Source organism: Candoia aspera, chromosome 1, assembly GCF_035149785.1.
Source record: "Candoia aspera isolate rCanAsp1 chromosome 1, rCanAsp1.hap2, whole genome shotgun sequence".
Lineage (NCBI taxonomy): Eukaryota > Metazoa > Chordata > Lepidosauria > Squamata > Boidae > Candoia > Candoia aspera.
In genome coordinates this window covers 39,309,933-39,324,381 of record NC_086153.1, presented here as the reverse complement: position 1 = coordinate 39,324,381, position 14,449 = coordinate 39,309,933, and the positions used below count along the sequence as shown (strand labels likewise).

General features: G+C 40.1%; 3 protein-coding genes across 7 annotated transcripts in view; 1 reads left to right on the top strand and 2 right to left on the bottom strand.

Moving 5' to 3' along the window:
- LOC134496728 (cullin-9-like) overlaps positions 1-14,449 on the top strand; it is a 505,703-nt gene that overhangs the window by 79,420 nt on the left and 411,834 nt on the right. The window lies entirely within an intron of this gene.
- KLHDC3 (kelch domain containing 3) overlaps positions 1-14,449 on the bottom strand; it is a 358,937-nt gene that overhangs the window by 7,609 nt on the left and 336,879 nt on the right. The gene's annotated exons all lie outside the window — the stretch shown is intronic.
- Positions 1-14,449, bottom strand: part of LOC134496759 (phosphofurin acidic cluster sorting protein 2-like) — a 155,211-nt gene that overhangs the window by 35,276 nt on the left and 105,486 nt on the right. The window lies entirely within an intron of this gene.

Below are 14,449 nucleotides of genomic sequence, written 5' to 3'. Positions count from 1 at the left end.
CAGAATGAGATACTAAATCACAGACATAGCTTAGAAGTCATTAATTTCCCTCTCTTTTTCAGGAATTTCCTTTCTTAATACAGAACAGAAGTCCTGCTGCCATATTTCTCTGCCTGGGTTTCCCTTACCCATCTTGCTGTTCTCTGAAGCCTTCTCTAGTCTAGCCCCACGTTCCCTTTCTCTTTCTCCAAGCTGGGTTGCCTCCTAGCCTGCACCATCTTAAACCAGTTTCTCCACTTCCTCCTCCCATTACTGTGGTAAAGGATCTACCACTTTTTTTTTAACTTTCAGATAGTCTCCCTGCTACCTTTTATTTCCACTGAATTTTTCTGGAGAATAAAGAAGTCAAGTGGCTAAATGGTGGCTCACTTTAGTTAGTTAGTTATTTCATCAAATTATATAGCCTCCTTTCTCATGACTGCAACTTTAAACTGCTCCGGGCTAAACATTTTAGTCAGATTGGGCATTTTGCAGGCAAAGGAGGATGCTGGATATTTAAAGATCACAGATAAATAAACATATGCAAATGGAAGTTTTGTGAAATGTAGCACTAAAAAACAAATCACTCCAACAAATCAGTAATGGCACATTGGTACCCAGAAGTAATCTATTATGAGTCAGACCTAGAAGAAAATGTGACAAAATATAATTTGTTTTTATCCATGGCTTACATTGAAAACTACAGAAAAACAAGGATGCTTCCCTCTACAAATCAGAAGGCTTCTTCCTGCCAGCAGACCACCCTCCTAACCTAAATCAGCTAACAACAGGCAACAAAATAAAGACACACGCCTACAACAGGACCAGACTGTGCAATAAATCTAGATGCTTTTACAAGTATTTGGGCAACAGCACTACGAGATCTAATAATGTCATCACCAATGTCAAAGGTTGTTTCCTGTTCATCTTCCAATGCAACATGTCCTCTTATTGGTTAGCAATGGCATTCGGCACTCAACACCAAACCATTACTTTTAAACAAAACAATAAACAAAATACAGATCCAGCAGCAGAAATGGCAATGTTCCAAATCAAGTGGGAAAATATTTCAACTTCCCAAGAAAACTGCTACTGCCTTTAAAGTGGCATTTGGAAGATTAAAAAAACTTTGAAAAGGTGACTCCACAACTAAACCACTGAATCACAACTAATCAAGAAATCTGATTCTATCATTAGTGGCCTGAATCAAGTTAATGACCCTTTATCCCACTACGGGAGTTAATTAGCTTTCTGCTGCCTAATGTTTACATTATTAAGACTGCTTTATGAATAGAAACTATAATTGTTTTACATCATTTTGGTTTATAATTGCTGCCACCTACTCTCCCCATTTCATTACCTATAATCACAGGGCTCCCAATTTTCCTCATCCTCTACTTCCATGCACATCCTGACACTGATGAGCAGAAACAGAGGCAAGATCCCAAGTCTTAGGCTTAGTACTCCCTCTAAAAAAAGGAGAGGGAACACGTAGCTCTCTACAAGTTGTTGGACTCCAACTTCCATCACCCCCAACCAGAATGACCAACAGTTAGTAATGATGGAATCTGTGGTACAGTATACATTTATCCACGCCTATTGACACTCCCCTCTAACTGTGCCCTTAATCTGGAAGTTAGAGGGGACCATGAGAGGGAAAGGGAAGTTTGCCTGGTACTAACATACTACCCTACTACTTTGGCTGGCAAGATGTTCTCAAGAACATTTCCCTATCTCCTTTTCAACAGAACCAGAAGAAACTTTTCCATACTGCAGAGAAGTTCCCTTTATGGCCAACGATAAGGTTAGGAAAAAGTAATGAGGCCCCATCACCTGCTCACCTTGCCTCATTAAGTTACACTGGAATAAAGATTCTGTCACAAATACTATATGATGAGAGGCATAATTCCAGCAGGATTAACTGCAACATGGCCCACTTCAGGGAGGGAAAAGGATTAACCTTCATAAGGTTTCAGGATGGTTTTAATAACTCTCACACGTTTGTTTGTTTGCTATCCCACCTTATTATTTTTATAAATAACTCAAGGCGGCAAACATACCTAATACTCCTTCCTCCTCCTATTTTCCCCACAACAGCAACCCTGTGAGGTGAGCTGGGCTGTGTGTGTGTGACTGGCCCAAGGTCACCCAGCCGGCTTTCATGCCTAAGGCAGGACTAGAACTCTCAGACTCCTGGTTTCTAGCTGGGGCCTTAACCACTAGACCAAACTGGCTAGGACTCTGAGAATTATATCGGTAGCACCTTTTAGATCAGTTTTAAAATATTAATTTACTGAAAGTGATCAAAGCAAGTTCCCAAAAGATACCACTTTTCAGAGCTAGAAGCATCACACAAGAAAAAAAGAGCCCCATTGAGTATGAATGCTTTAAAAAAGGGCCACCCAGGACTGAAGTCAGCCCATCTGTGGTTTTTGTTTATTTGTTGCTTCTATGCTAACACATAGAACACTTTTAACCTAATGGTTAAAAGAACCTCGAACCTAGAAGGATAACCTTCAGCTCAGGTGTTCTGGGCAGCCATCCAGATATACTCTGTTAATGTTTTCTACTACAGATTAAAGTTACTATGGTAACTAATCATTTTGGCCGGGTGCAGAGGTTGAATTCAACTGTCCCCTTTTCGAATGTTAATTTTTGCACCTGGGGGGAAGGAACTTGCTTGGACTTGTTTTAGTTTCTTTTTCTCTTCTGTGTAGGCATGTAGAGTTGAGTTAAGCAGCTCTCACTGAGGGCCTGCAAGAATGCAGAAGCCTTTAAAGTTGTTTTGCTTTCTGTAAATAAAATTATTTTTATAGAAATGCCTGATGTGTGACTTTTCTGATCTCTCCTGGGCTAAAGGCTTTCCCAGCAATCTGCCAACAGGTTATGGGCCCAGTAAACAGCCCAGTAAAACCCAGAGAGAAAAGAGAGATCAGAAATAAAGGCGTTCCTCCATCACGTTTTCAGGCTGAAACAGTAAAGGCTTTTCACATATTCACAGAACCTGAGTCTTTAGAACAAGTGAATGCTTTACCACCTGAGATTGCACAAAATTGGCATTCTGCCATGCTACAGGAACTAGCATCCTTGAAAGAAAATAGAACATGGAAACTGGTAAATCTACCTCCCAATGAACGCTGTCTGGGTTGTAGGTGGGTTTTCAAACTGAAAAGGGATGCTGATGGCAAAATCCAAAAATATAAAGCAAGGTTAGTTGCAAAAGGGTTCGCTCAAAGGAAAGATTTAGACTTTGACAAGACTTTTGCACCAGTTACTAAAGGTGAATCAATTAGATTACTGTTAAAAATTGCTGCACTCAAAGGAATGTCAGTTCACCACTATGACATTCAAACTGCATTTCTCTATGGTGTTTTAGACTACAAATTATACATGCAGCAACCCCCTGGCTATGAAAAAGGGGAGAATCTAGTCTGAACTGCAGAAGTCAATCTATGGGTTAAAACAAGCTGCTAGATCCTGGAACCAAAAATGAGATGAAAAACTGCAGAATTTTGGTTTTGAAAAAGGAAAAGCAGATCCATGTGTATATATGAAGAAAGACAAACAAGACTGTATGTATCTGTGCATTTATGTTGATGATTTGCTGCTGTTCACATCAACAGAAAAACAAAGGCTTGATTTTGAAGCCTGCATGAAAAGCCATTTCATATTAAAAGCCCTTGGAATTGTGACAAATTACCTAGGTTTGGAAATACACAGGAAGAAGGATGATAGCTTTCTGTTAAACCGAAGGGGAGATAATGTTAAAATAATGTGAATGGAAAGACAGAGTTGTCAAAGCAAATTGGTTTGCATCTTATTCTGTAGTATAAAAAGGGGAGTGTTAATGTTTTCTACTGCAGATTAAAGTTACTATGGTAATTAATCATTTTGGCCGGGTGCAGAGGTTGAATTCAACTGTCCCCTTTTCGAATGTTAATTTTTGCACCTGGGGGGAAGGAACTTGCTTGGACTTGTTTTAGTTTCTTTTTCTCTTCTGTGTAGGCATGTAGAGTTGAGTTAAGCAGCTCTCACTGAGGGCCTGCAAGAATGCAGAAGCCTTTAAAGATGTTTTGCTTTCTGTAAATAAAATTATTTTTATAGAAATGCCTGGTGTGTGACTTTTCTGATCTCTCCTGGGCTAAAGGCTTTCCCAGCAATCTGCCAACATACTCCACGTTTCACGTAGCCCTCTATACAGGAGATGTCATCTCCTCCTTAACACCTCCCAGGCATATTTTTCTTGATTGCCACAAAACCATAGTGCTACTTTGGCTCACTCTGAATTAGAGCAACACATTCAAAAAAAGCACATAGCACAGCACATGGAGAGTAATACTTCAGCCAAAGATGTGGGAAACTGCATACATAGGTTTATGCCCTCAGTATTCAGCACATGACACAGCAAAGCAGGCCTACCTCCAATATTGCCATAATGAAATTGGTACGGGGTAGTGGTTGCAACAGTGTACCACTATACAGGTAACAGCTGGCATAATTAAATTGCCACATGCTGACAGGTAGTCTGGCTATCATCTAGTAAACCTTTAAGGAAACACCAGCAGTGCACCTTGTAAGAACTCAGCCCAGGTCTCTGAAAATCTAATTAGACACGATCCCCATAATATAAAATTTGCATACAGAAGGTTTCTTACATGTAGGGATACACATATGACTCCAACAGTAATCTAAAATGATGAAGTCCAATTTGCAAAATTCTGGATAACCATTATATGGCAAAAAGAAAGGCTAGAGGGAGATCTCAACCCTCCTCCCCTAAGGTCTTCTGGGTTTTACACACGCTGGCCTTGCTTTGATGTAGCTGCTTGATAGATATTGCTACTTCTACTTAGCCTCCTGAAAAACCGACTTTATCTAGCATCCTCCCCCCAGTCCTGGCATGTGAGGCAGATAAGGACCCCAGAGTCCATGGCCTTACTGGCAAGTACAAAGGAACAAAAGATGATAAAAATGAAATAAATTCTACAGTGCTACCTCCTGGCTCTTAAAGCTTTAAGACAGCTACATCTGACGAGTGATAATTGAAATTACTATATTTTTAAAAAAAGGAAAGGAAAGAAGAAGATGCAAAAATCCCTGTTCAGCATTAAGTAGCCACAAGTAAAAACATTCTATGGCAAGGAGATAAAAATAAAGTGCTATTAAAACCATGTTCAGCATTTTAAAGGAATCTCCCACAGAAAACTACAAAAGAGAAGATAAGATACAAGGTGACAGATCTGCTAATAATATAAAAGCATCTCTGATGCAAAGAGGTGCCAGATTGCATTACAAACATGCACAATTTACTGAGCAGGTACAGGGAATGTAAATATCCAGGACAAGCTATATCAGAGATCATAAAGCTTAAATAATGACATATATTCCAAAATAAAATTACTCCTATGAAATATTACTAACTAGACCTTTTTATGTATCCTTCCCAAGGTGATGCCCTCTCTCTCAATTATTCCTGGATCCCTCGTCCAAATGATCCCTAAGGATTTCAGTCAGATACAATAATTTCTGAAACAGTTCTCTCCAACCTTGGTTCCCAACCTGTCCTCTCCTTTTCCTGGAAATCTCTCTCCTCTCTCTCTGTCTGGACTTTAAAATGACAGAACATTTTCTCTCCTCAAAGGGGAGCTGTGGGGATCTTCTTGGCAACATGCAGCAAGCATAATCTTTCCATCTTGAGGCCAAGATGTATGTTCAGAATGCTTGCAGCCTGCAGGACATAGAGCTGATAACCTGGAGCACTGTGTGGGACAGAGAGGCTGGGAGGGGCAACCCTCACCAAAGTACCCCCTTTCCTGAGCCGAACTCTAGTCTAAACTATTCCAATAAAATGTGTGTGGAGCAAATTCCAAGTCATAAATAATGTCCCACTGCCTCTACTAGGCAATGACTTGCAGCTTCTCCAAAATCTCAGAAAGTTGATAGAACAAGCGTAGCAGAATATAGGTCTTAATTTATGGTATAAATATGAGCAGCATCCCTCTTCCAACAACCTAAGAGACGGCTTTACACATGGACTTCACCAGATGGACAACACCGAAATCAGATTGATTACATCCTTTGCAGCCAAAGGTGGCGGACATCTGTACAGTCGGTAAAAACTAGGCCTGGAGCTGACTGTAGTTCAGACCATGAACTTCTTCTTGCACAATTTAGGATCAGACTAAAGAGATTAGGGAAGACCCACAGATCAGCTAGATATGAGCTCACTAATATTCCTCAGGAATATGCAGTGGAGGTGAAGAATAGATTTAAGGGACTGGACTTAGTAGATAGGGTCCCGGAAGAACTCTGGACAGAAGTTGGCAGCATTGTTCAGGAGGCGGCAACAAAATACATCCCAAAGAAAGAGAAAACCAAGAAGGCAAAATGGCTGTCTGCTGAGACACTAGAAGTAGCCCAAGAAAGAAGGAAAGCAAAAGGCAACAGCGATAGGGGGAGATATGCCCAATTAAATGCAAAATTCCAGAGGTTAGCCAGAAGAGATAAGGAATTATGTTTAAACAAGCAATGCGCGGAAGTGGAAGAAGACAATAGAATAGGAAGGACAAGAGACCTCTTCCAGAAAATTAGAAACATTGGAGGTAAATTCCAGGCAAAAATGGGTATGATCAAAAACAAAGATGGCAAGGACCTAACAGAAGAAGAAGAGATCAAGAAAAGGTGGCAAGAATATACAGAAGACCTGTATAGGAAGGATAACAATATCGGGGATAGCTTTGACAGTGTGGTCAGTGAGCTAGAGCCAGACATCCTGAAGAGTGAGGTTGAGTGGGCCTTAAGAAGCATTGCTAATAACAAGGCAGCAGGAGAAGACGGCATCCCAGCTGAACTGTTCAAAATCTTGCAAGATGATGCTGTCAAGGTAATGCATGCTATATGCCAGCAAATTTGGAAAACACAAGAATGGCCATCAGATTGGAAAAAATCAACTTATATCCCCATACCAAAAAAGGGAAACACTAAAGAATGTTCAAACTATCGAACAGTGGCACTCATTTCACATGCCAGTAAGGTAATGCTCAAGATCCTGCAAGGTAGACTTCAGCAGTTCATGGAGCGAGAATTGCCAGATGTACAGGCTGGGTTTAGAAAAGGCAGAGGAACTAGAGACCAAATTGCCAATATCCGCTGGAGTTTCAGAAAAACATCTATTTCTGTTTTATTGACTATTCTAAAGCCTTTGACTGTGTGGACCATAACAAATTGTGGCAAGTTCTTAGTGGTATGGGGATACCAAGTCATCTTGTATGCCTCCTGAAGAATCTGTATAACGACCAAGTAGCAACAGTAAGAACAGACCACGGAACAACGGACTGGTTTAAGATTGGGAAAGGAGTACGGCAGGGCTGTATACTCTCACCCTACCTATTCAACTTGTATGCAGAACACATCATGCGACAAGCTGGTCTTGAGGAATCCAAGGCTGGAGTTAAAATCTCTGGAAGAAACATTAACAATCTCAGATATGCAGATGATACCACTTTGATGGCTGAAAGTGAAGAGGAACTGAGGAGCCTTATGATGAAGGTGAAAGAAGAAAGTGCAAAAGCTGGCTTGCAGCTAAACCTCAAAAAAACCAAGATTATGGCAACCAGCTTGATTGATAACTGGCAAATAGAGGGAGAAAATGTAGAAGCAGTGAAAGACTTTGTATTCCTAGGTGCAAAGATTACTGCAGATGCTGACTGCAGTCAGGAAATCAGAAGACGCTTAATCCTTGGGAGAAGAGCAATGACAAATCTCGATAAAATAGTTAAGAGCAGAGACATCACACTGACAACAAAGGCCCGCATAGTTAAAGCAATGGTGTTCCCTGTAGTAACATATGGCTGCGAGAGCTGGACCATAAGGAAGGCTGAGCGAAGGAAGATCGATGCTTTTGAACTGTGGTGTTGGAGGAAAATTCTGAGAGTGCCTTGGACTGCAAGAAGATCAAACCAGTCCATCCTCCAGGAAATAAAGCCAGACTGCTCACTTGAGGGAATGATATTCAAGGCCAAACTGAAATACTTTGGCCACATAATGAGAAGACAGGACACCCTGGAGAAGATGCTGATGCTAGGGAGAGTGGAAGGCAAAAGGAAGAGGGGCCGACCAAGGGCAAGATGGATGGATGATATTCTAGAGGTGACGGACTCGTCCCTGGGGGAGCTGGGGATGTTGACGACCGACAGGAAGCTCTGGCGTGGGCTGGTCCATGAAGTCACGAAGAGTCGGAAGCGACTAAACGAATAAACAACAACAAGCATCCCTCTGGTACACATTCTGCATAATCCAGATAAAAGACAAGCCAAAAGGAACAAAGGAAAAGAACAAATATTCACATCAAGTCTAATTTGGGATGGGCTGGAATGAACAGACAGACATAACATGCAATAATGCTGAGCCCCTTACACAGAAGAAATAGCTTGCCAGAAATCATGAGTGAGAAGTGTGTGGCAAACAAGGGGGTGCTGAAAGAAGGAAGAGTCTTATCTCTTGCTACAAGGCCTACACTAGTGTATGACCACATATCTTGTAAGTAACAGTATCTGCCTGGCTGAAGTGTTAGATCAAGATCTAGAAAGGATGCATTTAAAAGTCAATCTATTAAAAACCTGCTGAGCAGCCTCATGCAATCAACTATTCTTCTATCTCAGCTCTCCATTTGCATAAGGAAGACTGATAAGCTATTTCAAAGACTGCTTCCAAGCAGAATTGAGAGGGATTTGTGAATACTAGTTATCTTGACAGCTCTTAACTTGTGCTGTGTAAGCATTTACTATAGAACTCAGTCTCCTGAAGATATATTTGATGTCCCATATTTCTGGGTATGGATCCTTTGATCTTCATTTCTAAGAATTATTAAGTTACTGCCATTCTTTTACACAAATCAAATGTCTCAGTTACTCTGCCACTAAAGAAGGCCCACTTACTCATAAAACCCTATTCCTCAATGACTTAGCCAATTTTATGTTCATTTGACAGGGAAACATATTGTAAAATTAAAAGCAGGTCAATGTTGTGGTATTTTAACTATTTAACCCACTAATTATGTCGTAAGTTTTTGCACATTGAAGTCTGTTTTAAATTCTAATCCTTGCTGACTACAATTTCCTTTAGTGCTGACTTATACACATTCTCCCAAAAGGAACTGATAAAGGGGGAAAGGAAGAAATAATTTTCTTACTGTGAATTTCTGTTCTCAGAACCTCAAGGAGGGCATTCTTTGACCCTGAAAAATCATCCCCCTCTGCAACAGGTAAGCAAGAAAACTAGTTGCTTCTAGAAGAAGGAACTACTTAGCCCTTCCTTCCTGACTGGAGTGGTTGAGTAAGCAGACACTTAGCTAATCCTAGAAAGATGCAGGAAAGGATGAGTATGGAGACAGGGTCATTGAACCAAGTTCTGGCTAAAGACTTTGCCAGTAGCTGGGAGAGTGACATTATGTGAGCAGTTACTGAAGCTATTAGAGAGGTATTCAGCAGAAAAAAATTGGCATGCCTAACTTCTGAGAACATCATCCTGGAGGACTGGATGTCCAGTATTACACCCAGTTTTGGTTCTTATCTCAATTTACTATGAATCCATGATCATGCAGATTCATTTAGAGCTTTAGCAATCATCTTCAGACCTCTAGTGGTCCTAAATTTTATAAACTTTATCTCTCTTCCTCTGTCCCACTTAGACAAATAAAAAAGGGTTTTGCAAATATAGGTAAAAAGTAGAGAAAGTAATGCCAGAAATTAGATATTAAAAAAAGCAAGTAAAGAACAGCAATTCAGCTGGGCTTGCAGCTTAAACCCTGAACTACTGGCCCAGAAGTGAAGGATAATATGGCACGGTTAGGTTGTTTTTCTTCTTAAAAGCCATCAGTGGTGCAGCCTAACTGTTCCAGAGGGAGGTGCTCTGCCAACATCAATGAAAGCTGATATTACTTGGAAACAACTTTTAGAAAAATTAATGTAAAGAATATTTGGCTTTCTTTAATCTGTGTTGACTACACTGCATTCCAGGAAGAAAATGAGCATTAATCTAACTGAAATGCCCCATTATGTTCCGGTTGCAATAAACTTCTAACAGTCTTGTCACAGATCTAGGAGTCTTGGTAAGTGATTACTTTTATTTTTATCCTGACACCTGCAGAGAAGAAGAATCCAGCTTCAGAAAGTAATTTGTCACCCCAGATTTAGCACCAATAAAAGTAAAACACAGCCTGCTGGCTGCCATTACAAATATGGATTATTTATCCTCTACTTAAGAATGTAACAACACACAGACACACAGACACACACGCAGAACTATATCCAGTAAGGTATTATCTATGCCTCAATTTTTAATATTTGGCTTTTCACTTCCCTCAATTTTATTCTGAACTCTATGCTACTTCCTCCAATACCAGACATCAAAATATTAAGATCACAGCTCTGGATTAATGAAACCCCTGGTACAATTCATGCCAGAATAAGTTAGATAATTATTTTTTAAAATATTACGGTAAGGATTAACATGATGATTTGACCTGTAACAAAAAAGATTAAGCCACCGCAATTTCAAGAAATACTTTCCTAATTTGTCCATTCCTCAGACAACTATGCAAACATAGACATTTCAAGAGTTGGTTTTCAGCAGTGAAGCACTTGTCCTTAAAAAGAAGTATTTAACTTTGGCTTCAGTCTGAAGCATCACTTTGTAACTGACTCAAGCAACATTGGAACTGAAGACATAAGAAAGCAGAAAGGTGTGACAACCAATCTAACTACATGAAGAGAATTGTTTGGGAGTTTCTGTTAGTAGTAGTAAAATCATATCTAGTCATTCAAAGAGACTGGTCAGTGAATGCATGAGCACCTGTATGTAGCCGTTAATTTGGTTTTGCAATCAGTTGTTCTATATGTCAAAATGAACAATTTGAACAGGTAGGAAGAAGCAGCTTACCCAGTGAAATTACTTGGTGCAAAAAGTGATAATAAATATATGAATAAGCCAACCCTTGCTGAAAACAAATGAGCAAACAACCTTGCTGCAATACAATCCTAAAACATCAACAGGAATGCTGAAATTAATACCTTGCCACAATATTTAGAATGCTCACAGGAGAAGATCTGCACTACAAGAAAAATCCCATGAAGATTACAATCCTGCTGAAATTCTTATTACAAGGAAGAATTGCCCAGGAATGCTGTCCTTTCATTTGTGGCAGTCTCGATTTTTCACAGTTAAATGCTTCTCAATGTAACATGCACGTATTAAATAATACAGAAGTGACTACAAACAATTGTCCCATCAAAAGTCCGATTTCCAAACTCACTGCTTAAAACATGCTTCAAACCAATAAATCAAAAGCAATATATTTACAGCATTCATAACATATTAATTATGTTAGAATCAAAGCTGGTGCTGCCCAGTTGCGATTTTTTTAGCTTTTAGAGGTAGAAGGATGGATTTGCTGCAAACCTAAAAACCTGGCTGCAAGCCACCAAAAATGCAAAAAGCATCATCCAGGGTTGCAGAAATACTTCAGGTTATTTTCAGTGCTATGACAGATACATGCTGGGTTGTAAGAAATGTGTGTATGATGCTAAGGCGTAACTGCCTTGCAGTGTGCAACATTTTGTATCTAACACCCTGATCTGATTGGGTGAGTTGGCATTTGGAATATCAATATTTTGGCAGGGGTCCTATTACATAAAATTGACTATCTCAGGTTTCTCAACATGAATTAGATACACAATTTTGAGCATAGTAGCTCATGTTAACCCCCCCCTTTTTTAATTCTTCCTTTGTTTCCTGGGTGTATTATCTCATTCTTTTAACAGCTGGTTATGACACCTAAACAGTCTCCCACAAATTGAGTTAACAAATTGTTTTTGTTCTAAGGCCTCTGTAATTATTCCCTTCCCTTCCTCTGAATTTATAACCTGCCTTTCTGTTTATTTCAACATTTCAACAGCTTAAAACGCAGAATATAAAACATAATGGATTTATTCCACTTAAAACAAAAACCAACATTAAAAATAAATCCTTATAATTAATAAATAAGAAATATTTCCTCGTTACTGAGAAGTAAAGGTAAAGGTTCCCATTTAGTTGTGTCTGACACCAGGGGGCGGTGCTCATCTCCATTTCATGGTCGAAGAGCCAGCGTTGTGGTAGCTAATTGTGTCTCCTCAGGGGCACATATCATAGCTAGGTGCTACGCGGAAGGCAGCCTTTTCTCATATACCCCACCATCAAGCTTCTGGCAAGGGGGCATCTTCAGAAGGGCCTCTCCTTCTGATCCAAGTAACCAGGCAGTTTCAGAGCAGGAGAGGCGTTCCCACAGATAGGAGGTCCTAAGCTGTTTGGGGCTTAGGTTAACACCAGCATCTTAAACTGTAGCTGAAAGGCAAATGACAGCCAGCACAGAGATTTCAACACAGGCTTTAATGGTTCCTATACCTTGCACCTGTCAGCAGCCTGGACAATTACAATTTCTAGATACTTTTCAAGCACAATCACACATAAGACACAATGAAGGAGTTGGGGTGGACTGTACACAAATGTGGAAAACTGTTGCTAAGTCTGACTGGCTTGGAAGGACTGCTCTTCACCACAACCACCACCCGCAAAGCTAGTGAGAGTTAGGGGCCAAAGGGCACATCCAACTGTTCTTTCTGGGAGAGTGCAGCCCCATTCAGACTACACCTCAGTCTCAGAGTTCAGCTTTCTCCTTATTAACAGCACCACTGCTTTGTTTGGATTTAATTTAATTTTGCTGGGAGTCAGGCGCATATCAATTTAATAAATTATTAAATTATTAAACACACTGATGGCATCCTACTCCAAACCCCGTAATAACATAAGTTTGAGCATATGTTTCAGCATAGGAGATAAGTCAGAATCCTGAGGATCATCATAAAACAATGAATGTCATCCCCATAAGGTAGACCGGACTAAAAAACCAATACCATATAGTTCTAAAATTACTTTTATTGGAAAAACTACTGTAAAAAATCTTGCAGTTCTGAATGTGCTTCCCTCCTCCCTCACTTTAACTTCATGTGAATTAGGGAGGGGCCTGTCTGAGATATTTTCTCAAATTAGTTTCTTGGTATGGACTTAAGCCACACTTGTTTGAACCTTGCCTTGGTAGTGGTTCTTCCTCCTGTCTTTCAAGGCTCTCTACAATGTCTTAGGTTTGGGCAGCAGACTTTCAGCTCTATTTTCTGGGCACTTCCTGACAGGAAAAACTAGAGGCATTGCAAAATTGCCCCAAGGCCCAACCCTACCAGAAGGCTACCATGATACAAGCATAACAGTATTGAAAGCTACTGAAAGATCAAAGCGAACTAGCAGGGTCACACTCCATCTCATTTAGTTTGTGATATAAGTCATCCACCAAGATTGCTAAAGTAATTTCAAGTGCCATATTCTGGATGTAACCTTAATTGAAATGAGTCTAGAAAATCAGTTTTATCCAGATGTATCTGGAGCAGCAAGTCCCTTACTTCTCTATCACTTTACCCAAGAATGATGCATTTCAGATAACTTCTTTTTTTTCAGCCATGGCAAAGATTTTGCTGGTTTTGAAGGCTTCATTTATTGGAAAAAAAGAAGCTGTCTATCCAAGTACCTATTTCCTCCAGCTCCAAAAAAGTGACTTTTTGCAGGGATAGCTCTACATCCTTCGAAAACAAAAATGAGATGATTTTGCATCCACCTGAAAAGAAATAGGAAGGTGTCTCTCCCTATTATGAGAATTGATTTAAGGAATGACAATGCTGTCCAAGGCCACGGCCTGAAGGAAGATGATGCAGCTACTTTCCTGAAGCTAGAGGTATGAGTGCAGTCATACCAGGTCGAGAAACTGTCTGGGAACCCCATAGATGATAGATGGCAGCTTACATTTTACAAATGGAAGAAAAGAGGAATATAGTTGTACCAAATAAAGAGAAACTTGCAGCACTGCAGCAGCATTGCAGGAGAAAGACTGAAGTCTGAGAATTGTGGCAAGTTCTCTTAAAGATTATGGAATGAGGAAGAGAGGAAAAGATATTGAGAAAGCCAAGCACCATTGCTCTGGGTAATGAAAAAGCTTATACTGCAAAGCAGTAAATGCAGATTGACATATTGATGGCTACAGGCATTTCTTATGCACAGCTGAAAGACTCAGTTGAGCCAGGTATGCTTATATAATGGTAAGCAGAGAGAACCTCTATGGGACACTGGTTAAAATGTGTTGGGACTAGGAAGGTAGGTACCTTGGTTCAAATCCCTGCTAGGTGACAGAACTTACTGGATAAGCTTGGTGGGTCAGACATCTATACACACAGGATAGACCATTTTACCCACATACCAACCAATTCTTGCTACATTCCAAACCACAGTTGCAAGTTTAAGCTGGCATTAGGGGATTGCTGTCACATAGGTTTAACTCATTCTATTCAAAAAAGTATTTCCATCTGGATTGTTTTGGTTCTAGTCTGCC